This window comes from Heloderma suspectum, chromosome 1, assembly GCF_057233095.1.
Source record: "Heloderma suspectum isolate Gila_16-S chromosome 1, 16-S_ref, whole genome shotgun sequence".
Lineage (NCBI taxonomy): Eukaryota > Metazoa > Chordata > Lepidosauria > Squamata > Helodermatidae > Heloderma > Heloderma suspectum.
This window is the reverse complement of record NC_139458.1, coordinates 426,836,586-426,857,936: the sequence shown is the minus strand read 5'-3', so window position 1 is coordinate 426,857,936 and position 21,351 is coordinate 426,836,586.

Here is a 21,351-nt window from a genome sequence, read left to right as displayed (position 1 = left end):
TGCATGATGATGGGTAGCTGCCATGGCTTGCCAGGAGGGCGGGCTGCTCTTGGCCGCTCACCGAGCTTCTGGGTGCTCAGCGACTGGGTCCACACTCCACAAGTGCCCCATTGCTCAGCAAGCAGGGTCCATTCAGGCAGCTGACATGGGCGAGTCTGCTAGACTCTCAGAGTGAGGTGGGCACTCACGACATCCCTAATTTGGTGGCTGCCTGACTCAATTCAGGGCCAAATCCAAATCTCAGTCCAGAAATTCAAAGTGTCATGCCTCACCTTCTAACTCCATGGTTATATGAAGAGCTGGGAAGGTCATTGTTGACCCCCCCATAGCCAAAATGGGGCCTCTAAATGGGGGCCACAAAAGGAAAGGACATTTTCCCTCAGCCCTACTCAATAGAAACCTGTTCCAGGCCCATGGGTGGATGTGAAAAACACAGCAGCAAGGTTGACTTTTCAGCTTTTCCACACTTCAATCCTGATTAAAAACAACATTGTACTTTCCCTTGTAATCTGAAATACTGCAGGAAAAAATGGCTTTCTATATGTTATTATCTCCCTATTGAAATTTAGCTAACATGCATAAAATCTCCACTAAGTTCAATAAATATTTCCCTGTGATCTTTGGCCATGACTCCATTAACTTTGAGTTGACTCTTAGCTTAAGACTTCACCTTCCCAAATTAAGTGCACTTGCCTTGCAACCCCCCCCCCCTTTTAAGCATATGTTTGATTTACCCAGAGAATGCTCTCCTGCCTTTTGCAGTCTTACTAGTATTCCTTAAACTAGGTTATTTTACGAAGTTCTATGTCAATAGAATTCCTAGTCTGATAGCATAAGATTTCCCTCTACAGCATAGATAATGGGTTGAATCCACAAACTTGGAACTCCAGACTGGTATATCTTAGACTGGGTTGGACCTTGTAGCTCTCCAAATGTTGTTGGACTACAAGTTTTATCAGCCCCAGCCAGTGTGGCCAATGATCAGGGATGATGGGAGTTGTAATCCAACAACATCTGGAGGGCCACAGGTTCCTCACCTCTGTCTTAGAAAGGCTGCTGTTCGTACATGAGCACCTCCCTTCCATCACCTATTAAATTAAATGGAATTGATTTAATTACAAGATTTTTATACCACCTTTCAATATAAATGTCCAAAACAGTGTACAGGGTAAAACATGCCATAAAACACCATCATGTATGTGTGTGTGTATGTGTGTGTATGTATGTATGTATGTGTGTGTGTGTGTGTGTGTGTGTATATATATATATATATATATATATATATATATAAATATATAAATACAAGAAATAAAATACAAGTGACTCGACTTCTGAAAGCACCATTAAAAAAAAGGGGGCTTCCCTCAGGAAGGATTCCAGGGAGGGTGCTGCATTAGCCTCATGCAAGAGGACCTTTCAGACTTCTGGGGCCACCACAGAGAAGGTCCTAAACTAGCCTTCACAGAAGATGGCACTTTTTTTAGCAGAGACTCAGACCATGCATCTGTGCATGTAGCCCATATAGCAGAGTAGGTGGTGGTCATCTGTTGCCAGTGGCATGCTGCCTGCTCAAATATAGAAATTGTATGTATGTATGTATGTATGCATGCATGCATGCATGCATGTGAGTATTATGCATTTTGTGAGTTGATTCATTTAGGGTGAGATCCTATGCATTGTGCCCTTGTGAGACAGAAGCTTCTGAACTCATAGGACTCTGTGTATCAGATACTCTACTGACCTGCTGCTGGCAGAATGGGAGAAGGATGGAGGTGATTTTTGCCTCTGCATCTTCCATGTTTTCATTTGTTCCCCCCTAGACAGGTCTTTGAGCCCATTTAAGGAGGGAACATTGGAGGGGGTCGGAGGGGGGCTGGAGAGGGTATAGGATTCCTCATATCCTGGCCTCCCCCATATCCCCTCCTCTCCTCACTCCAACCCCCTTTCTGATCTCTGTGAGGCTGCTTTTATAACCTTGGGAAACAGCTGGCATGGTTCTTTCTGTGGTGGCTGCAAGGGGATGGGATTGGATACTGGAGTACCCTTTCCAAGGTTGTTGTAGTGATGTCTATGGCCTCAGAGGGAGAACTCCAATGGATCCTATGTTTCCTGGGATGCTCTCCCAGGACCATAGGATTGCTCTCTTAGAAGATGTGTGTGTGGGGGGGAGATCTCTCTCTCTCTCTCTCTCTCTCTCTCTCTCTGCAAACTAAGTTCTTAACAAGGGTGAGCCCTTGTCTGTCTCCACCTTCTGTCCCCACCTTTAGTTGTGGGTGCCATCCTGAGTCTTAGGGATGAATGAGAAGGTCGTTACCATTTGCAAATCATGCAAGCATGTCCTGTTTGCAATCCCGAACATGAACGCGAGCAGGAACATAATTAATGGGAAATTTACTTGCATTCACAATCAAAAGTCCACACTTGTGCAAGCACACATTTCTGAAAGTGTGTACATGCACACGTGCTCATATGCACCTCTGTGCAAATGCGCATTCTGCCCCCCCCCCCAGTTTGCATTTTCATGCTTTTGTGTGCATTTTTGATTGGGAAATTGTGCATTTTAAAATAATCGCATTTTTAAAAAATTGGGGGGAAATGCCACTTTTTAAAATGCACATTTTCTGAATAAAAATGCACACTTTTCCCAATGGGGGGGGATACTCATGTTTGGGAACATTAATGAGGTGAAATGAGCTTTGAGGAAGAAGTCAGAAAACCTCAATGAGCTCGAACATCGCATGTTCGCTCATCCCTACCTGAGTCCCAAACCCATGAGTTCCAAGACACTAGGTGTGTGTGACCCATTCAGGCCCTAAAGAGGGTTCCTTCCCCACCCTCATTCCCATGATTGTTTGAGACAGGCCCCGGGAATCCCCCTCTTGCTTTGAAGGTTCCACTGGACATTCACTGATAATTGACCCCCTTTGTAGTGGGATGTGCCTTGTACTGCATGGAATTGATAAGAATTTTTTGCATGGCTGACTTTGCAGAGCTAGCCGTGATAGGCTACGTTAATCGTCACGTAGCCTATCACGGGGGCGTTTTTTTTTTTTATTTCGCGGCCGGGCGAGGCGAGGCGCCTCCTCCCCAGCCTGAATTTCGGCCGGGCGAGGCGGGAAGCCTCCCCCCCCCGGCCTGAATTTCGGCCAGGCAAGGAGGGAAGCCTCCCCCCTCGGCCTGAACTTCGGGGGGAGCAGCGAAGCGCCTCCCCCCCACCGCGAAGCAAGCTTCAAGGACAGGTAAGGGACTTTTGTCCATCCCTAGCCATGATAGGCTATGTAAGTATTTACGTAGCCTATCACGGCAAGACCCCCCCAAAAAACAGCGTACGCAAATGGCAGTGGCTACGGCGCCGCCATTTGCGTTCCCTATTTTTAGCTGTTTTAGCTTACATAAATATTTACGTAGGATATTACAGCGAAAAAAAAGGGAACACAAATAGCATAGTGGGCGTGGAATTGATAAGAATATTTTGTATTTTGTAGATGTGACTAGTTCCATGTGTGTGTATTATGAGGAAACTATGAGTAATGGAAAGTATTCTTGGAACTGAAGGAAGGCTGCCAGAAGTGTGTCGGTCCAGTATTGGAAGCAGCATGCTGGTGAGTTTAGCAGGGATACCTTTGTCTAGGTGTTACTGGTGTCAATGGCAGGCCTGGTTACATTGAGAACAATGGGAATGCTGGTAAGAGCAGGTCTGAAGGTAAGGATGAGTTCATTGACTTCATGGGGGTTATAAAAGACCAGGGTTTGATTTGTTTGGGAGAGAGATCCTGGGGGAACAAGAAACCCACCATATGTGCTTAGGCTGGCTTCCCCCACCATGCCTTCCAATTGGGTAAATATGAAACTTTGATAGCGACTGTAGGGGTGCACAAAAGTCACTTACCTGGTCTCGCAGCTTTTTGTGGTGCGGGGGAGGCGCTTCGCTGCTCCCCCCGCGAAGTTCAGGCCGGGGGGGGAGGCTTCCTGCCTCGCCCGGCCGAAATTCAGGCCGGGGAGGAGGCGCCTCGCCTCGCCCAGCCGTGAAATTAGAAGTTAAAAAAAAAAAACGCCCCCGTGATAGGCTACGTGATGATTAACGTAGCCTATCACGGCTAGATCTGCAAAGTCAGCCGTGATAGGCTACGTAAATCGTCACGTAGCCTATCACAGGTGACTTAAAAAAAAAAAAGCGCGTACGCAAATGGCGGCCCCCATAGGGAGCCGCCATTCGCGTTCCTTATTTGGTTGCTGTAGTCTACGTAAATCTTTACGTAGATTACGGCGAAAATAAGGGCAACGCAAATAGTGTTGCCCTTATTTTCGCCGTAGTCTACGTAATCTTTAGACGCGTAAAGAGCGCGGAGCTCTTGCAAGCGCGGAGGATGGGGCTTTTCCGTGCTGCCTCTGAGGCAGCGCAGAAGTGGGGGAGGTCAGTTCTCTGGGAACCGACCTTGGAGTGTGGGCTCCGAGGTCAGTTCCTGGAAAACACCACATCCTATGGCTGTCTAACTGCTGCCTAACAGCCATAGGATTGCTCCCTCTGTGATTATAACTTGTATGTATTTAGGGATGTTTGTAATCTGCCTCATCTTCGCTAAAGCTCGTTATTCTCTTCATCTGTTTGAGCAATAAATATATATTCTTTAATACCATATTTGTGTTGGCTGGCTTGAGAGAGGTTTCAGGGACCACAGCCCATACATTAATTCTTGAAGCCCTAAACACTTGGTAGAGGTTTCCAAATGTTATCACTGAGTGGAGTCTCTCTTAAAGTTGTTGTATTCTCCCTTGATCTGATGACTCTCAGGTGAACCCTTTCAAGTTTGGGGAACAAGCTAGTCTGATGGAGTGAGAAGAAGTTACTCATCTCACCTTGATGCCCATTCACACTGCCCACCAGTTGTGACCAACATACCCAGTGAAGGCAGGTGGATCCAATTTTGGTCTGGCTGTAAATTCGTTCTGGGTTTCAGTCAGACCCAGCCAGAACTCTAAAGGAGCTATTGAAAGTGCTGAATGCCCCCCCTCAAAAAATAGGTTCAGCACCTCAGATAGCTCCATGAGAGTTCTGGCTGGTTCTGACTGAAAACCCGAATGGATCACAGTCCCACAGAAATTGGAGCCACCAGCCTCCACTGAACCTATCTACTTCAAAATGGCAGCCCCACTAAATTCCGAATGCTGCCCCGTGTTGGACACCTTTTGGGGCTGTATCGGGGGAAAAGAAGGCTTTGGATCCTGCTGGGGATGAATGAAACATTTAAGTCCTTCTAAAAACAGAATTTACTAAAATCTGGAAATTTCTTTATGTTTAGGGTGGAAATAACTTAGGATTAAAAGAACAAAACAAAATGAACAAACAAACTAATAAACAAGAACAACAGAACAGAAAGTGAGAGAAATTTAAACCGACCAATTCATCCACCCAGGCCCAGAGCGTTGAATGCGCAGCTCCTAAATGTCTGGGTTCAAATCTCTGTGTATTCAACCAAGTCTGTGATGCAGAATTAGGGTTGCCTTGCCACCTCTTTTTTTCTGAAATGCTCTTTATCTTTAACAGCCATATATCAGGCAGGTACAATATGGGTTTCTGTATACTTGGAATAGCTGGACCTATTGAATTTGGCCAGTGCAGATTGGTGAGAAATTGGTTTCAGTTTTTCTTTTCTTTTGTACAAAAATCCACACATTTTGTCATATTCAGGATGGGAAGAACTTGAGATTTTAAAACTGCGAATGTAGGAGAAAGCAAAATGGATAGATCCACCCACCAGTAGACCCTGCAGAACTATGACCACCCTGAAAAGCCGAGCTGTTGCCCTAAGGCCAGCAGAACAAAAACAATGGCGGAACCTTTAGCTGGTATATCAGCTACAGGAATTGCACTGGCTGTTAATATGCTTCCGATCAGAATTCAAGGTTTTGGTGATTACATTTAAAGCCCTAAGCAGCTTGGGACTTTGATATTTGAGGGAGCACCTCTCCCTTTATATGCCTAGGGATGCTGGAGAAATTTGAGATGGGCTAAAACGAGCTTGGATTTCTGACCTGCAGAATCTGCTGTGGAGTGAGCCCCTCAGGCCGTGCGGAGTCCATGGACTTTAGGATTATTTTTTTTACTTACCCAAAATGTATGAATAATATATATTCTTAGGAAAATACATACTTTTCTGCTGAGAAAATGTTGAATGGAATAGGGGACTCTACTCTCTAAATGCTACGTACTGAGGTAAATTATGTAAATACTTACATAAATAGTTACATAATTATTTTCGGATTTTACTACATGATGAAAAAAAAATAATCTGCATCTGTCTGTGGGCGGACGATGAAACAAAAGGCACCTGGCAATTAGGGATGTGCGAACTCACCCCTGTCCGAGTTCTCCAGACTCCTGCCCAGCCCCTTCCCCCACTCATCGGTTCCCAGACTGCGCTTGAGCCCCTCCCACTCTCAGCAAGCATCCACACTCACCCCAGTGGCCTTGTCGAGCTCAGCGGTCACCATTTCTAAAAAAAATAAAATGGCGCTCAGAAAAATGCGCATGGTTTTGTATGCACAACAATGCACATCTTGCAAATGTGCATATTCTCATGTGTAAAAAGCGCATTTTTGCGAAGACACACATTAGTGCGATTGCCATTTTATTTTTCAGAAAATGGTGACCGCGAAGCTCAATAAGGCTGCTGGAGTGAGTGCAGACCATTTTCTGAGTGTGGACAGGGGGTGAGGAGGGACAAGGGCTTGGTGAGTGGAGCTTGGGGTTGTGGGAAGGAGCAGGTCTGCCAGATTCCCGGATTGAATCGGGCACCTGTGCCATCTCTACTGGCAATCCATGAAACACAGATGAAGTGGATTTTACACAGTCCGTACATCCCTATAATATGCCTGCCAAGGACTGAGATCTGTTGGAGGGGGCCCTCCTCTGCATCCCACCAGTGTGAGACATACACTATGGTGGGACGTGGGAGAGGGCCTTCTCTGCTGTGGCACCCTGGTGGTGGAATGCCCTCCCCTTGGAGGCCCGATTGGTGCAGACACTGGTATCATTTCAGCGCCAAGTAAAAACATAGCTAAATGCATTCCCTAAAGTAGTACACTGTTTTAAATGTTTTGGGGTGCAATCCTATGGTGATAGGCTGCTGCCTCCGAACTCGGAGATGAATGCCCATCCAATGCAGGGTAGGAGAAGCATGGAGGGGATCATTCCCTCCATGCTTCTCGTGCCCTGCATTTGCGGCTAGACAGCCGATTTCAGCTGTATAGCCACAGGAAGGAGGAGTGGGGGAGGAGGCTGCTGGACAACACACAGTATGTGTTGTACCGGCATTTCTGCCTTCTCCACCCCAGAACACCCCCCAGAATGCCCCATTTTGGCTGCTCCACGCTCCTCTTCAGAGTGTGGTGTTTGAGGTTGTTCTGTGCTGCCTGTGCGGCAGCAGGGAACTGGGGGGAGGTCGGTTCTCTGGGAACCAACTTCGGTGCGCGGGCTCTGAGGTTGGTTCCTGGAAAACCACATAGCCTATGGCCATCTAGCCACTGACTAGCAACCATAGGATTGCTCCCTTATTGTTTTAGGTTTTAACTGGCATTAATTTGTTTAATGGTTTAATATGTTTTTAGCTGTTTAAAATGTTTATTGTTTCATACTGCTTAAATTGATTTTATCTGTACACCATCCTGAGATCTTAATGATATAGGGCAGGATACAAATGTTTTATTTGTATAAATTTTTAAATAAAATAAAATAAAATAAAATGTGTATTATTGGTCGGCCAGTGGGCCTCCCTCTCTGATGGTGGAGCTTCATTTCTGCCACTTCCAGAGGCCTTCATGTAGCCTCCTGGGCAGCTTAGAATTGCTGCCTACACTGGAGGGAGCCATCTGCAGTCTCCCAGCATAAAACTCTGCTTCCTAAGCAGCACCCATGACTGCAAGAGATTGTTGGCTGGCAATCAAGGAAGGGTAAGATGATGTTTTAAACTTTTTCTTGCCTTTTGCTTTTCTTCCTCACCTGGGGTGGGGGGTGGGGGGAATACGCACCAAAATAAAAATCTGCTGCACTGTAGCTATTTTTCATGCGGTGGCAACCACAATTTATGGGCCCAATAATTTCTCATGAGCCACTTGAAAAATGTGTCTTTACCCAAAGGTTAACTCCTTTAGGAGTACAAACCTCTAAATTTTCTTCCCTTGCTCTATTAGTTGGTACAACTAGACTCACTGAGGTTGTAAATCTGTCCATTTCCTAGTCCACAGCAGAATAATCCCTGAAATCTCATAGTTATAAATGGAATTGCTAATTTTCAATAAATCTGTCCTAATGGGTAATAGTGTCAAGAGCTCCAGTTCCAATCATTTTTGCAATAATAAATGAGCCTGTGGATCACTTGAATTTGGCCATAAACTTTACAGTTTGGGACACCAATTGTAACCCTCCAAAGTATACAACCAATTCCCCTTTACTTTCATAGATATTCTATTTCAAATCCAGGTCATTCTTTGAGAGGTGTACAATGATTTACAGTCTGTACTTACAGGAGTAAAAAAAAATTCTTCTGTAATATATGATGGCAGATTCATGTAATCCATTGTTTGGGGGACAAAGTCCCAACGAAAATGAGGGTCCAATGAATTGTTAGCAATCCACCTCTATCACAAATATTTCTGAGCACATCCTCAACCATTTGGAGATCTATGTCCTGTATTGCAACTGTTTGTCCTACTATTTAATATTTGCTTCGGATCAGCAAGAGGCTGTATGGGCCAATATGATTCTTATTCAGTGAGAATACAGGTGCATGAGATGAAGAGAAGGAAGAGGACCATAGATGGTCAAGTGATGGGTAGTTCATGTGGTTCTGAACTATGCCCGTCAGCTATCTCTTTTAAATGTTGTTGTTGTTGTTGTTGTCATTGTCACCGTTATTATTGATGAGGATGAGAATGAATATGGGGTAAATGGATCACTCACTTTCTGGTCCATACCAGCTTCACAGGTGTTCTTTCATAAGTCTGTTCAGGCCCATTTCCACAGCAACCTGACATTTTTTAAAAAACAACACCACAAATTTGGATTATTTTGGATATGCCCCCCATACGCATTTTTTTATGCATTCTATACTATTTATTGTTAATTAAAAGGGCCTATATATCTTTTTTCTGCCCACCAGGGTCATCACTTGCATTTATGTGTACATTTGACCCTAACATATGCATTTCTGTACACATTTTAACAAAATATTTGCATTTTGAATGCCTTTTTTGTACATTTTTGTAAGTTGAGAACTGTACAGCAAAATTAGGAAAAGTGCAAAAACTGAAGGTCAACTGCAGTTCTGATCTGCATATTAGTTTGTAATGTGGAACTCAGGCTGGTTCACTTAGGGCACAATCCCATGCAAGTTTAGACAGAAGAAAATCCTACAACTCACAGTGTTCTCCAGACAGCATGGGTGCCTGAAGAATGCTGGGAGTTGTAGGATATTCTACTGTTTAAACATGCATAGGGCCCCACCCTTAAAAATGCAGACCATCTATAATCCGTGACCATCTCTATAACGTTTAAAATAATACATGGTTACAAGTAGATAGCAGCCTTCTTGGGCACGGTTTGGAACCACACAAGCTGCCCATATCATGTGATTTCTCTTCATTTTTATTTCCTAGAATCATAGATTTACAGAATTGTAGAGTTGGAACAGACCTTGGAGGTCATCTAGTTCAACGCCCTTGCTCAATCCATTATCTACAATACAGGATGCAACTACAGCATCTCTGACAGATGCCTGTCCAGCCTCTGCTTAACCGCCCCCCCCAGCAAAAGAGAGCCCACCACCTGCCATCATTAAAAAAACCCCATAATTAATATCAGTATCTATATTTTATCCTATATTATCCTGTCTTTTGTCCCAAAAGGTTTCCGAGGGAGCTTATAAATAAAATTTTAAAATGCAAAGTAAAATGAGAATGAGATACACCTTCATATGATGAGCAGTTAAACACAACAGCCAAACCTCAAACACGTTGTCAGAAAGCCTGAAGTCTGTCCGAAACCATGCTAGCTAAGAATCTGCATCTGTGGACCAATCTTTAGAACACTGGAATAATACTATGGCAGCTCAGGCAAAATATGCAATCCACCTTCTTCCAAGAAAGGAAGGATGGACAGATGATGTTTCTTTCTTCTTTGCTTTTCTAGTGAAGAGCAAATACTGCCAGATGCACCCTCCTTTATTTACCAAAAGCAGGTATGCTTGATATATCAACACACTTCACACGGTGAGGTCAGGAGGGTGAAATAAAATTAAAACAGGAGTCCCTTGTAGTTAAAGAATATGAAAGTAGGCCTGTGTTGTTTTAAGGCTGAATTTTAATGAGCAGACAAAAACCACACGAGGTCACCCTAGTCCAACTATGAAAATCTTCAATATTATCTTCTCTTCCTTCTGATCTCTGCTTGAAAAAAGACATCACGGCCATTCTGGTAATTAGAACACATTCACATGAGACATAATTGCATAGTATAAAGTGTAATGAAATCGTTATGGATATGCAAAAGATTATGGGCATGATCCTTGAAGTCAATGAGGAAGGAGGGCTCCAATCCAATATGTTGTGAGCTGGGACTCCATCTCTATGGGTAATTTGACATCCAGACATGGCAACGAAATCTGGAATCCAATGTAATCCTACCTAGGGGTGTACGGATTACTTACCCCTTTCCGCTGGGGCTGTCTGCTGGGGGGGGGAGGCGATCCATCCCTCCCCCCCAGAATCCTCCCCGGCCAGCTCTGCTTCATGGGGAGCCCGCCAAGCTGCTAGCCAGGGCTGCCCGCAGCCAGACTTCTGTCCGTTGCTGGGCTGCGGCCGCAAATGGTAGCCCTGAGGTAGCCCTGATAGGCTACATATATATTTACGTAGCCTATCATGGCAAAAGGCAGGGAGCCAGGGACACAAATGGCATCCCTGCATTAGCCATGATAGGCTATGTAAATACTTACGTAGCCTATCACTGCTGAAGTACAGAGGAAATGGTGGCCGCAGACCGAGGCAGCCATTCGCGGGGCAGTGGACGGCCGACAAAGGTAGGCTCTGTCCCGGGGGGATTCCGTGGGGTGGCAGGGGGGATTGCTCCATTCCACCACAAGACTCCGGGGGATTCTTTAGAATCCGGCCTCACTGGAGTCTGTGGCGGAATTCTCTAACATCCCTAATCTTACCCCAAGACTAGGGATGTATGAGAAGTTTGAGAAGTTTGTTCTTGTTTGCATACCATGAGAATATGTCCCAGTTCAGACTTGCTGAACTGAACATGGACCCAAACACAATTTACCATGGGAAATCTGTACATTTCTGAGTTTGCTACATATTTCGCAAAACTAACCAGAATTTGTGATGGTGAATTTACCCTGAGCGAATTCGTTATTTACTCAGAAAATACCAAATTGGTCCATGTGAGCTCAAATGAGAGTTCTTCTCTAATATAAAATCTCATTCCCTGTATATGGGTTTCTGTGCATGCGCAGTATCAAGGTGCATCTTGGGAGGTGTAATTTGGAATTGCATGCTGCGGCATGATGTCATGCATCACCATGTTATATGGCCCCTCCTAATGGGTTGTTTTCATGTGGCCTGCCTCCATGATGATGTCATGTGAGGTTTACTTGCAGTCACTGATCACCTGTATAAACCTGTAGAGTTGTCATGGTGTTGATGATGATGAGGGAAACAGCTAACGAGACTGCTTCAAGCAAGTTTTTTTGGGGGTCAGCTAAGTAGTAATAGGACTGAAAATTTAAAGGCACATCTGTGTACTGTTTTACTGCTCATGCTTCAAAGCTTGCAATTTTGTTTCTAACTTAGCCAATTTGTAATACGTCGATCCAGGCTCACTACAAAGGTGAGGATTGTGAGAGGACGAGTTTCAACCAAGGAGCTGACAAATTACAAAATTCAGTGGCATCACTAAACAGAATGCATTCAACAAGACTAGGGATGGATGGACTCACCTCTGTCTGGTCCCTTTGGGTGATAGCTGACCTGCTGTTGCTGCCCGCCCATGCGAGCTTCACTGTGGACAGCTTCGCAGCCACCTGAGAAGCATTGCAAGGCCGTCCATCCCCTTACCAAGCTGCAATTGTGCACACAGTTGTGGCTCTGGGTTATTTCCGCATACCTGAAGTTGTGTCTATGACTGCCTTAAAAGGGGCAATGCCTCAAGATTACCAGGCACAAAGGGCCCTTTATGCCTGTAATCTTGAGTCATTGCCCCTTTAAGACAGCCATAGATTCAACTAGATATGCAAAAGTAACTGAGCCATGATTGTGTGCACAGCTGCAGCTTAGTAAGGGGATGGATGGCCTCACAGTGCTTCCCACTGGTCCCCGAGCAGGGAAGCGATACCCCCACAGGCTGGTCAGTGGGGTCTGGGTGGCTGGGCAGGGGGGTGGAATCTGTTGGACTCCACCCCCTGCTTGGACTCCCATGCCATCCCTAGACAAGACGTACACATCTGAAAAATGCATACATTTATAAAATGTGCACAAACATGCTTTAGTCAACGGGTGCATGTGTACCAAAATGCATACATTTGAAACACTTCTGGAATCAGCTTCCTTCAAGGCTTCATCAGGTCCCTTCTTTGCAGGTCTTTGCAAGCTCTGAAGGCCCATCCATTTTCACTGGCCTTCCTGTAATATCTGAACTGCTGCTGCTGTTGTTTTACTAAGTTTTGTTCTTATTTATTTTTGTTGGTAATCTCTGTTTTTATGGACTGCTATCAAATATGTTGTTACTGATTTTTGTTGTGTACATTTTGTATGGGTTTTATCTTGTACGCTTTCTTGAGAGAGTTCAACCCTTAAAAGTGGTGAAAAAAATAATATTAAATACATAATAAATAAATACATTGTTAAGTCCCAGACACATCCACAATATCAAGTATGATAAAATTTGGACCAGAGGTCCATATGCTCACCATATATTTTGGACTACAACTTCAATAATCTCTAACTATTGACCATGCTGGCTAGGGCTGGTGGGAGTTGTAGTCCAGATCATTGGGCACCTATAAACTCTGGTCCAGTAAAACCAACCCTGTTGGTTTTTCCTGTCTAGTCTACCATATCTTGTTTAAATTGCATTTTGTTCTAAAAAAAATGCTTTACCAACACAGAAAGTTCAAAATATAGTACAGATGTTCTGCCTTATCATAGCTGATTCCCACAACTGGAGAATGGAACATGACAGGTGGAAATGTTTGCTCTCTTGTTTGCATAGGGCAGTTCCTTTCCACCCCCACCTTATCATTGCGAAGATTCACTGCAGTAATTCCTCAGCTAATATTAATAAAGGGATTTCCCCCCTCTCACTGACAGGATGCCAAGTTCATAAATTGCTCCTGTAGGATAATCTCTGTCTGTCGGTCTGTCTGTCTGTCTGTCTGTCTGTCTGTCCATCTGTCCGTCTGTCTGCCTGCCTGCCTGTCTCTCTCTCTCTCTCTGTCTCTCTTTCTATACCCTCCCACATTCAATCAACCTGCTAAATCAACTTGTCATTCCTGCAGCCAACTCAGGAAAGGCATTATCAGACCTTTCCCTCAGAGACCTGAAGTATAACCCAGAAGGTCTCTGGGGTCAACCTCATCCCTTCTCAAAAGGGCTTATTGCATGATTTGATAGTCACCGTAGTCATTATCAGCCAGCCCGGCAAAGGCCTCTGGGGTTTTCCATTGAGCAAGGGTCTAACTGTGCTGCCCAAGGGCTCCTCTCACCAATTATAAACGGCATGCACCTTTCAAATAAAGACGGCAATAACATATCAACATCATTCCCTCCTCCTTGTAATGAGGAAGCAATTCCTCCTTATTATACCCAACTAAATATGCATGGACTGACCCAGGAGAACCCTCACTCACCCCTCTCCTTTCCCTCTGGAGATCATATCCCAGCCTCATCTTTTCCATTTCAAATTTGTCTTCCTCACCATATCCCCTGTCATCTTACTTGATCCCATCCTTGTCCCATCTTTATCTGTCTTTCCTGAGTCTTCTTTGACCATCTCTTTTTTCTTTCATTGCAGCTATCAGTACATCAAATATACTTTCCTCCCTCCCTCCCTCCCTCCCCCTCCCTCCCCCCTCCTTTACTTCTCCCCCTGATTGCTATGTAAGAGTATATGAAGGAGTTGGGGAAAATTAATTGAATTCCTGGAGAGCTGTAGCCAAGTATTTGCCTGGTTAGACCGAATCAATATATGGAATCCAGCCTTTGCCCAGTCATGCCTGGTTTCTCTGCCTCCATGATCATCTTCCCTCCACAAGCCCCCAGCTTGCATCTTCCTCCCTTTTGCCTGCCAGTGGCATGCTGCACTGTCCTGGGGCCCTGTGTGAAATTCCCACCCCCAGCTCCACTCTCTTCTTAGCTCTTCCTTTCCAAACTCTCTGTTCCTCAGCTCTTCCTTTCCCCTGCTTCTTAGACTGAGCTGTCCATGGCCACAGCAAACCTTAGTAACTCCAATGTTACTCAGGTGTCCAACCTGACCACACTGGTGGCTTGCCAACGACGCAAGGCTGCTCTTTGCCCAACAGATGTAAGACTCGGGTATTAGAAAATGCACCAAGAAACTACGCAGCATCGCTGCAGCCCAAGTTCAGGATGGAGCTCTGCCCTGATTAATCCTCTGGGAGGTGTCTAATGCTGACATCAGAAGTTGCAACAGTGCTGGGATTTTGGAAATTAGGCATTTAGGGACTAGGTTGGCCTTGGTCACCCTGATGGATGACCTTTCCCAAGAGAGGTTCAGGGGAGTGTTACCTGGTTGCTCTCCCTGGATCTTTCAGCTGCTTTTGATACCAGTGTCCATGGTTTCCTCCTGGACTGACTGTGTGAGTAGGGATGGGAGCCCAAGGAGGGAGTGGAGTCCAACAGACTCCCCCCTGTCCAGCCACCCAGACCCTGTTCATTGAGCTGTGGGGCACAGAAGGACCTGGCCGCCAAGCACCCCAGAGCTCAGTGAGCAGCTGGGCGGGTTGTGGTACCCCAGCCCTCTCTACCCAGCCTGCGTGTAAGGAGGCTAGGGTGGAAGCCCTGGGGGGTGGCCATGCTGCAACCCGTCCTGCCTCCTCCAGCTGCCAAGGAAGCCCTTGACAACTGGTGCGGGCAGAAGAGGCCTTGCTGATGCTCAAGCGCTCTAGCCCTTTCCTCCTTGGGAGGAGAACAGAGCTAGAGCACTTCAGGGGGGGTGCTGCATCGAGGTCTCCAGCAGTCAAGTCCTTGTGCTCATAAAGCACAGGGGCTTGACTGCTGGAGTTGTTGGCATGGAGAGGAGGGGCGGCTCATGCAGCTTGGTGAGCAGATGGGGCAAGCAAGGAGGCTTGCTGAGCAGGTCTGGGCCATGAGGTGGGGGGGCAGCTCCCTGATCTCCCTGAGCCCCAGATGGAGATGATTCCATCGATCCCTCTTTGTGAGATGGGTATTGAAGGCAACATTCTTCAATGGGTACTGTAAGCAGGGTCAGTCTCAGAGAGTAGTTCATTGCCCCCTGGCATGTAGGCTGTGGAGTGCTGCAATGCACTATTTTGTCCCCAATGCTATTTGTCATCAATATGAATCAGTTGGGAGAGATCATTATGGGAATGGAGTGAGGTGACATCACTACACTGATGACATCCAGCTCTGTTTCTCAGTAAAGTCTGAATCAGGGGAAGCTGTGAAAGGCTTGGACTGAGGCCTGGCTGCAGTGGTGGGCTGGATGAGGGCCCATAAACTGAGTCTGAATCCTCGTAAAATGGAGGCTCTATGGGTGAGTGGTTCCAGTTTCTTGGAACTGGGCCAGTTGCCTGCCCTGGATGAGGTTACTTCCCCCACGAAGGAGCAGGTGCAAAGTCTGGATGTGCTCATTGATCCAGCACTGTCCCTGGAGGCACAGGCATCTTCGATGGCTGGCAGCACAAGAGCCTGGCAGGTAAGAAAGTTGCAACCATACCTGGACAGGGATAGCTTGACCACTGTAGTCCATCTATTGGCAACCTCAAACTGGATTACTACCATGTGGGCTTATGTGGGGCTTCCCTAAGCTTGGTCTGGAATAAGGAATCATAGAATTATAGGGTTGGAAGGGGCCTACAAAAAAGCTAAAAAAGTTAAAGCCTTTGATTGTGTGGATCACAACAAACTGTGGCAAATTCTTAAAGTGATGGGAGTACCAGACCACCTTACCTGTCTCCTGAGAAACCTGTACGAGGGTCAAGAAGCAACAGTAAGAACCAGACATGGAACAACCGATTGGTTCAAAATTGGGAAAGGAGTACGACAAAGCTGCATATTGTCGCCCTGCTTATTTAACTTATATGCAGAGTACATCATGAGAAACGCCGGGTTGGATGAATCACAGCTCGGAATTAAGATTGCCGGGAGAATTATCAACAACCTCCGATATGCAGACGATACCACCCTAATGGCAGAAAGCGAAGAGGATCTCAAGAGCCTCTTGTTGAGGGTGAAAGAGGAGAGTGCAAAAGCTGGTTTGAAACTCAACATTAAAAAAACGAAGATCATGGCATCTGGCCCCATCACTTCCTGGCATATAGAAGGGGAAGAAATGGAAGCAGTGACAGATTTTATTTTCTTGGGCTCCAAGATCACCGCAGACGGTGACTGTGGCCATGAAATTAAAAGACGCTTGCTCCTTGGGAGGAAAGCTATGGCCAACCTAGACAGCATAGTAAGAAGCAGAGACATCACCTTGCCGACAAAGGTCCGTCTAATCAAAGCTATGGTTTTCCCAGTAGTAATGTATGGCTGTGAGAGCTGGACTATAAGGAAGGCTGAGCGCCGAAGAATGGATGCTTTCGAACTGTGGTGCTGGAGAAGACTCTTACGAGTCCCCTGGACTGCAAGGAGGTCAAATCAGTCCATCCTAAAGGAAATCAACCCTGAGTGCCCATTGGAAGGACAGATACTGAAACTGAAGCTCAAATATTTTGGCCACCTAATGTGAAAAGAAAACTCTCTGGAAAAGACCCTGATGCTGGGAAAGACTGAAGGCAAAAGGAGAAGGGGACGGCAGAGGATGAGATGGCTAGATAGCATCACGGATGCAATGAATATGAACTTGAGCACGCTCCAGGAGAGAGCGCAGGACAGGAAGGCCTGGCGTGCTATGGTCCATGGGGTCACGAAGAGTCGGACACGACTGAACGACTGAACAACAACAACAAGGGGCCTACAAGACCATCGAGTCCAACCCCCTGCTCAGTGCAGGTAGCCTGATTCCCAGGCGGTCTCCCATCCAAGTATTAACCAGGGCTGACCCTGCTTAGCTTCCGAGATCAGATAATTTTATTTATTTATTTATTTATTTATTTATTTATTTATTTATTTATTTATTACATTTATATCCCACCTTTTTTCCTCCTTAAGGAACCCAAGGCAGCTTACACAATCCTCCTCCTCCATTTTATCCTCACAACAACAATCTTGTGAGGTGGGTTGGGCTGAGAGTCTGTGACTGGCCCAAAGTCACCCAGTGAGCTTCCATGGCCGAGCGGGGACTAGAACCCGGATCTCCTGACTCCTAGTCCAACACTCTAGCCACTACACCAAGATCAGGCACATCCAGCCCTTGATCTTGATGTGCAAATTCATTCTCGTCTGGGTTCTCTGGATGCCTGCCCAGCCCCTGCCCCCACTTGCCAGTCTGTGGACTGGTCTCAAGCCCCTCCCACACTCAGCGAGCACCCCGCACTCACCCCAGCAGCCTTGTCAAGCTCCACGGTTGCCATTTTTTAAAAAAATAAAATGGAGATTGCACAGATGTTTTTGCATGCGTGAAAATGTGCACTTTTGTGAATGCATATATTCTCATGTGCAAAATGTTCATTTTTGCAAAGGTACACCTTAGTGTGTGCATGAAAATGTACATTTTTTGGAAGATGCAGACGCGAATATGCACATTCACAAAAATGTGCATCTTCGCACACGTGAATATGCGTGTTCGCAAAAGTGCACATTTTGTGTGTGTGCAAATACGCACATTTTTGCGATCGCCATTTTATTTCTCAAAAACTGGCAACCATGGAGCTCGACGAGGCCACCAGGGTGAGTGCAGACCATTTGCTGAGCATGGGCAGGGGGCAAGCATGGGCAGGGCCTCGGTGAGCGGGGCTCGGGGTGTGGGCAGGAGCGGGTCTGCCAGATTCCTGGACTGAATCATGCATCCACGCCATCCCTAGTCTGGAAGCCGTAATTGGTGCAGAATGCAGAATGCTGCAGCCAGGTTGGTAATGGGGGCAGCGTGTCACTAGCATTTTACACCTAAGCTGAGGGAACCGCACTGGCTGCCTATATGCTTATGGCCAGGTTTAGGGTCTTGGTATTTTGTTTGTTTATTTATTTATTTATTGCATTTTTATATCCTGCCTTTTTTCCTCTTGCAAGGAACCCAAGGCGGCTTACATTATCCTCCTCCTCTTCATTTTATCTTCCCAGCAACAACCCTGTGAGGTGGGTTGGGCTGAGTGTCTGTGACTGGCCCAAAGACACCCAGTGAGCTTCCATGGCCAAGTGGGGACTAGAACCCAACTCCCAGTCCAACACCCTAGCCACTACACCACACTGGCTCTTTTGTTCACAAAGCCCTAACACCCCAGGACCAGGAAATTTAAGAGAGCGTCTGATCCACTACCGGCCTGCTAGGTTGCTGCAGTCATCAGGAGATACCCTCCTGGTGGTGCCCAGGTGTTTGGAGGTCCAGTCCATCAGGTTTCAGAACAGGATCTTTAGTATGATAAAGAGTATGGAACTTCCTGGCACTGCAAATTAGGCAGGTGCCTACCCTTCAGGGTTTTCAGTGCCTGCCAAAAGTGTACCTTTCCCAACAGGCATTCCTGGGGAATGCGACTTGTCCTTCTGTTTTTGTACATCACTTAGAAATTTATCTAATGTAAGGATGCAGACAAACTGGAGAGAGTTCAGAGGAGGCCAACAAAAGATGATCAGGGGACTGGAAACAGTCTCTCCTATGAGGAGAGACTGAAAGAACTGGGCACGTTTAGCCTTGAGAAGAGAAGACTGAGGGGAGATACGATAGTGCTCTTCAAGTACTTGAAAGGTTGTCACAGAGAGGAAGGCCAGGATCTCTTCTCGATCATCCCAGAGGGCAGGACACGGAATAATGGGCTCAAGTTACAGGAAGCCAGATTCCAGCTGAACATCAGGAAAAACTTCCTGACTGTTAGAGCAATATGACAATGGAACCTATTCCCTAGGGAGGTGGTGGGCTCTCCCACACTGGAGACATTCAAGATGAAGCTGGACAGCCATCTGTCAGGGATGCTTTGACTTAGATTCCTGCATTGAGCATGGGGTTGGACTCGATGGTTTTATAGGCACCTTCCAACCCTACTGTTCTATGATTCATAAATGTCATTGAATCAATACATAAATAACAACTGAACTCCATAGCTTCTGTCCTAAGTCCTGTAGAATCTACTTCCAGCACCATACTACTTGGCATTGATTCCCTGGAAAACCACACTTGCATGAGACCTGAGTTAAAATCTTCTTGAAATTAACTACATCTCCTGGAACCCCTCTCAGGTCAGGAGCCTCTCACCCCTGAATAGGAGACTAGTTCTCAAGGCCAATCACACATGTTTTCTCCCACAGTGACATTTCAAAGTTCAGGATCTTGGTTGGAGCACTTGAAAGCAATAGCCCTGACAACTAATGCAACTAGTAATGCCATTCTTTGTTTTGCTGCTGGACCAGGTGGTAAGATGGTGGCCCCTTTAATAGAGCTATACAAGGGCAAATTACTTCCCGAAATATTATATGGGGCACCTGCCTGGACCCATGCTAATAACATTGCTTCATTGGAGTCAGTGCAGCATAAATTTCTATCCAGAGTACTCGGAGTTCCCAGATCCACTTCTAAGGCCATTGTCCGACTAGAAACAGCCTGTCACTCAGTGGGAATGCTTGTCCAAATAGCTGCCACTTTCTTCTGGTTAAAGATATTGTTCCAATTGGCCTCCCCCTTGGTCTTATTAGCATATGAAGCTATGGGAAGGGGCTCATGGGCAGACAAGATAGCCACATCTATCTCTGAGTTGGGCTTTTCACAATCATATTTGCTTGCGAGGGGCTATGATAGAGCCAGGGATGAGATTTCAAAGAGGTTACAAGATGCTGATATACAAACAACAATGGCTGTTCCTGCTGAAAGTCACTCTAACAAGATCTATAACAGCATCATGACCTCTCCAGGGAAGGTTCCCCCATATTTGATTTCCATCACCTCACATGAATTGAGATGGCTCATGACTAGGTGTAGACTGAACTCACTCCAATTGATGGAGGTGAAGGCACATTATAGGACCCCATCATGGCATGAGTGCAGATTGCCCAGCTGGTTGCCCCAAGGTAGAGGACATGGTACACTTTCTAGCAGAATGCCCATTGTGCATCGATTTGAGGAAGCAATACCTTGAGCCCTTATTAGCTGTGCTTGAGGATACTTCCGGTGCAAGCATAACTCAATTATTATTAGCTGGAACAGATCATTATTATACATCATATAGGACTGCTAAGTTTGTCAGTCAAGCTCTGAAGAGGCAAAAGTCACTGAAGACTTATAAAAAAACTAAATCTGTAAACATGGTAATAACATTCTGGGAAATATTGTTTTAGGATTTTAAAATGTTTTTAACTTGCTCTTGTTAGTTATTTTATTAATAATTTGTACTTCAGTTTCCCTTTTGGTTGATGTGAGAATTCGATTTGTTTTGTGTGCGGATGGCCTGATTGGCTTAAAAGCAGTAAACTGTACTGTACTGTTTTCTCCTGCTAACACTTTCTCCTGATTCCAGATGTATGGCGCTAGTTGGTTTTGGTGACACAGTGATACAGTCTTGAGACGGAAGGGAAAAGGAAATTATGACCATGCAGACACCATAACTTAGCGTTTTTACACTCTCCCTGCCCCCATCTGCTTTTAGTCACATCTTGTGTGATGAAGAGATCTGGAGCTCTTATAAACTTGAACATCTTCTGTGGTCTTTTGCTTGGCCTAATATGGAATTTGTAACATGTAAAAGTGAGATGGATGAGAAATAGACTGGGGGCAGGAGGGGGTTGTTGCTTTTATGTTCTGAATGGAACTGGAAGCATCGGGTTGTCCACTGTTGAAGACAGGATACTGGGCTAGATCAGGCCTCTGCCTGATGCAGCCGGACTCCTCTTATATTCTTAAAATAAATATTACATCTATATCTTAGATGAGATTACTGAACATAGTAGGAGGAATCCCAACCATTCAGAAGACATACAGACATACCAACATAAGAAGAGCCATGCTGGATC